The sequence below is a fragment of the Aythya ferina genome (assembly GCF_964211825.1).
Source record: "Aythya ferina genome assembly, chromosome: 1".
Lineage (NCBI taxonomy): Eukaryota > Metazoa > Chordata > Aves > Anseriformes > Anatidae > Aythya > Aythya ferina.
In genome coordinates, this window is record NC_140296.1 from 103,391,112 (window position 1) to 103,396,786 (window position 5,675).

Genomic DNA, 5,675 nt, shown 5'->3' on the forward strand with positions numbered 1-5,675 from the left:
TTTGATGTTTGTGTCCTGTTCTGTTTGAGTGGGTTTTCTTCTCCGGGGAACTTTGAGTCTCTGATTTGGAAAGAGAGAAAAGAGCTAAATAGCTGGTTAATAGGATGCTGTATAGGTTTGGTTCAAGAAAAAGTACAAATGACTGTGTGTATAGTCCAGATGAGTGCATGAGATAGAGGTGGAAGCATCTTTGCAACTGTAGATAAGGTAGGTCCTATTAAGTAATTAGGATTGCAGAAGAGCTTTCCTTTGAGAAACTACATTTATCTGTATCTCCCTCTGTACCTCCTAAACAGTTAACTGTAATACGGGATCTGACCTTTCAGTACTGTGACTCACCTTATTCAGAAAGCTTTTCTTTAGAAGTTTTTGTAACGTGCATTTGGCACTTCAGTCTGACGTTGTTTGATCCTACAGCAGATGCGTCATTAAAAGTGAAAGCAGTCATTTTAGGAGGGAAAAGCTGGAAAGTAAGATGATGGATTAGAAGGCTTAACTTGCTGCTTATAATGGGTAGGGCAGAAAACTGTTTTTTTCAAGGTAGTTTTGTCCTTGAAATTCATTGTCACTTGGATTTAGTCTGTAGGTGTTTCATATGTTTCTTGACTTTAAGAGTCAAGTTGTTATCTTTCACAAAAAAGTTACCATGGTTCCTCTTTGAGGAAACTAAAATCTCAGTGCAAGGCTCTGTGATGTTTAAAACTCCTCTTAATATTCAGAAAGAAACAACTGCAATGAAAGCTAAAGGGTACATACACCAGAGATCAGGACTGTACATTTAGTTCTGCCTCTGGATCTTCTTTTTGGGAAGTAAGAAATGAGGAACTGCTGATAACTGGTACTCTAGAACTTCGGTTTATATCTGAGTATGACGGCAAGTCAAATTAGTAAGAAATTTGTTTGAAGCAGCAAAAATTCTACCAGTGTTGAAATAGTGAAAGCATACCCACTCTAACTAGCAGTTTTGGTACAAATTTTAATCTTGTTCTGATGAAGGTTTCAGTATAAACAAAGTTTGCCAAAGTGAATTTTAGCCCTTTTTGACACAGAAATAGAAGCTGGACAAGCTGGACCATTATGGCAGTCTGCTCTTACATTGTTTGCACATTGATTTCCTCTTGATTTCATTTGTTTCCAAAAAAAAAAAATAATGCACACAGTTGGGATTCACTAACATGCATCATGGAGATTTTTAATACCAGACTTGCTGTCAGTTGAATTTCTGCGGACAGGACTTAAGGGAGAAGGGGAGAATGAACCCTTTTTACAAAGGGGTTTAAGCATAGTACTTAAACGTGCATTATACTCTTGTGGCCTCTTAAATTTGTATACACTATACAAACTTTTTATTACTTTTTAATCTTTTTGATTTGCATATGATAATCTGACACCATGTGGATGCAAATCTTGCTAACAGAACAATGTTTTTTTTTTTTTTTTTTTCCAGTTCCAGATAAGTGGTGTGGGGCAGGGAAAGCATTGTTCACCTCAGATTGAAGCTTTAGAAATGAGCAGCGTGTTTAAACAAACATTTCTGGGGATGTTTGTGTATGAAGGTCCGGGTAATGGCATTTATTGCTGAGAAATGTTTTTCCAGGTCATGTTCAAAAACAAATAAGTGTTTGTTTTTCTGTTGAGCCAAGAAAGATTCAGGTAAAATTTGTGATGCCAGAACCCATGTTTTTTTTCTGGTTAAGAGAAGGTGAGTTTCAGAAAGGTCAGGTTGACTTTTCTAACCCTTCCTCACTGTTTCAAAGAAAAGTGGAAGAAATAAAACCATTTACAATAATGCTTATTCAGTATATGGTACAGTTTTCTAAGGATGCTGTTTAAAACATGGATGCATATTTAAAAAAAAAAAAATAAAAGTTTTAATACCTACCAGGTTTTGCAGGCAGGCACTATCCAAAGAGAATGGTTAAGAGATGTGAGATAACCTAAAAATATGATCTGCAAAGCACAAGATAAACTAAAAATCTCACTTTAGTTCTGGGACGGTGTTTCAGCTTGCTACCTACAAAACTTCTAGGACTTCTAGGAGGATTTCTAGGCTTCCTGTGCTCTGAGAAGGTATGGTATGACTGCAGGAGGGTAAAAATAGCTTTAGACTGTGAATGAAGATGAATTTGTTTTGTGGAGGGTTATATTAGGGTTACTTCTATAATATATTGCTAATGTTGATTCGTATATGTTCTTATTACAAGCTAGTGTACTGAGTAGTAAATATATAGTAAATGTTTATGTACATATAAAAAATTTCCTGAACTCATCAGAAATGCTAATACCTGTTAGCTGGACTGATGCGTGTCTTGGAGTACCCAGAGTTGTTTGGGCTACATGATCTGTACAGTAACTTGTGGAAGGAACGTGTGACATCCATTTCCTTCCTGTATTGGGATCTCCCATTGGGGAGGAAATGGGGATGTGGGGCGCCTCACACAAAACTTCATTCTGGCAATGTCAGGCAGAGCAAACTGTGTGGTTGGTATTCACTAGGAAACATTAAGGTTGTTTATAATGTTTAGTAGAAGCTGAATGGTTGATTGTAGATGGTCTAAAACTCCAGTTATCATCAGATAAGAGTATTCTTTGTGTGCTCGTAGTGGCTTCTTCCCTTTTCAGTTCATGAGAAGCATTTTCTGAGCACTATAGCTGGTGAAAAACTTCCAGCTTTCTATGTATCCACAGACATAGAAAGAATGAGGATACAGATAGAAAAATATTAACAAGCTCTTGTAAGTTTTGATAGTAATTTAATACTTGCATATTTTTGCTTACAAAATTCACTTAGTGATTTGATTGTGTTACAAAAGTAGATCAAAATGAACATACTTGTAATGCCTAGAGAGAACATCAGAAAATGTCATCTGCTTCTTGAATTTCAGTCACTCAAATTAGGATCTTTGTGTTTTTCTTATTTTATAATAAAAATAAATACAAAAATCAAAGGAAATAAAGTCTAGAAGTGTCAGATTCTGGAAGACAAGTTGGTAATTTACAGGATTTCCACATCCACAAGATTTCCATTATTTTCTTAACAAGAAAAGTTTTTTTATTTTGTTTTCATAGAAATATATTAAATACTTTTTTTAAAAAATAGCTTTATGCAAAAGTATATAATTGTATGAAGAGCCATCCTGAGAACAGTAAGACTCGTGTCCAAATAATTTGGAAAATGAAGAATTCAGCATCTTTTTTCTAAGCTGCTAATACCTACTTTGAAAGTGCTAGTAGGTGATCTCACACTTGTAATCAAGATTGCCAAATCTGTATTTCGTACAATTGAATGATTTTTGTGTTTCTGTACAGTTACTTTTTGATGTAGTCCAAGATAAGACTCCTCAAGGATGTCTTTCTGATGCCTTTAATAAGGTCACAAGTTTTGCTCAATGGGCTAGAACATAAGCACAAAAACGACTGCATCTTGATCACACATTTCATGAGAAGCTCAGTTGATTTTTATTTTATAAATGCTACTTAATCCAGTTGTTTATATTATAAATTGAACTGTGCGGCCTGTTTTCTTCTTTAAACTGTAGATGGCAGCATAATACTGCTTACTGTGTGCATCACTAGGTGTATCAGTGAGGGTGAAAAGTTTGTTGGTTAAAAAAAATCTACTGGAAGAGTGAATTTAGATTTTTAAAAAAAAACAAACACCACCAACAAAAACTTACATTATGAACCTCAATATCTAGCACTTCATCCTGTAAACTATGCTTACTACTCATTCATTTCAGGAGATCAGTGATGTGAATGCAGCTTACTGGTTCTTGATATATTCAGATGTGAATTCCAACAGTATCTATTTTGCTTCCAACTTTTTATTCCTCAAGTGTATAGTATCTCATTGGCTTGATTTCAAGATAGAACAATAGTAAAAAAAAATTAATAAAACATTTCCTAAGGCTTTCCTCTTTGTGAATTTAAGTGGGAGAGTACATTCCAGTTTGCCTTGGGGCCTGGCCGAACCAGTGTGCTAGTACCTTTTTAGTGCTATTATTACTGCTGCTGGTACAAAGGACTTTATATTACTCATTTTCTAAGAAAGGAAAGGTCTTTAAATTGTGCTAGCATTGGGTCTTCTAAATATAAACAGGGACAGATATAGATTTTGGTTTAAAAATGAAGATATAGCTTTCAAATTGTCAAACTATCACTGATAGTATCAGGCTGTGGTCTAAGAAACTACAATCTTGCCACTTCATGTATACTGTGCAGTAAGAGGAGGTAATTCCCACAAGGCTGAGGATGTTTGTTCCCTCTTCCAACCTTCCTGGTGGACTGCCTTCTTCCTGGACTATCTTCTTGGATGCTGCTGAAGAAGACAAATATGCTTTCCAACAGCCTGAAGGGTACCAGGTGATAAGTGTTTGGTCTGAACACACAGAACAATCCACTCTTTGGAAGAAAAGATTTGGCTGACACAGGATTTACATAGCACAAGCTGTAGCTCTCAGCTGATGCTGTCTAACACATGCCTGTGAAGGAGAAAGAATTAGCTGAGATAAAATAGATGCCTGCATTTAGTTCTGTTGAGAAACTGTAGTGTCCTACATGCTGATGTCAGATGATGCCAGATCAAGCCTTAGGGTGTATGTAAAAGAAAAAAGAATTTGCAAAATGGTATTTCAATTATAGGCTAAAACTTTATGTAATTCTTAATTGTGTAGCTAGATAAAACACTTAATGCACAAATCCTAGCAGTTAACTTCTCAAATTTCCCTTTATTCCTCATCAGCTTAAAAAATAAAAAGATAGATCCACATGTATGTGGCAAAATTTTCTACATTGGCAAAATTCTACATTGAAAATAAAATTATCTTATTATGTAAATCTTACAGAGATAGTCATAAAAGTGCCTTTAGGGATATTTGCTTGAAAAATGACAAACTTAACCAGAAAACAGCTTTTTGTTGTAACAATGTGATGACAAAGACTTTTCTAATGTATTGGAGTGCAAATGTTAAAAGCAAAAATGTACAGATGTCTTAAAATTAAAATCCCCATTTTTCAAGCTGGTACATTCCCTTTTGTTTTGCAGTTATGAAAAATTTCCAAATATTTCAAGTGGTTTTGATAGTGATAGAAAATGACCTGCATATAATTGCCATCTCAAAAGTACTTAAAATAAGTAAATAAATAAAAAAATCCTTTGTCTGAGCTGTCAAACATTATTTCTGCCCTATCTTAAAATCAAATGGTTGTTTCAGCTTTATTTTTTTAACACTGTAGTCCAGTGTTACAGGCTTACAATGAAGCATTGAAGAAACTAAGCAATAAAACACAGCAGCACTAATCCTTCTTTACTCTTTTCCTCTTATGGTGATCTGAAGATCTAGCATCTGATCCTAGAAATATTCTTTGACTGGATTACATTATGGAGTTCTTAATAAGGGGAAAAAGTAAACCGAGGGGAGGAAGACTCGGTGCTCCAACTGAGGCACTTGGCCTGCAGTCATTCCAATGGTTTTTGGAGATGTTCTTATGGCTGAAGTCTTGTTTGCATGCTCACAAATTTAGGAAATCTGTCAATCAAACTGTTATGCCAAGCAGCCAGCAGCTGTGTGTTGTTGGATGTTTTGCTTTGTTTCCTGAAGGAGCTGTGATTTGAGGCTAGGGGCTTAGACATCCAACAGCTGCTGTTTGGGGTTGGCAGTCTGGTGCTACAACTT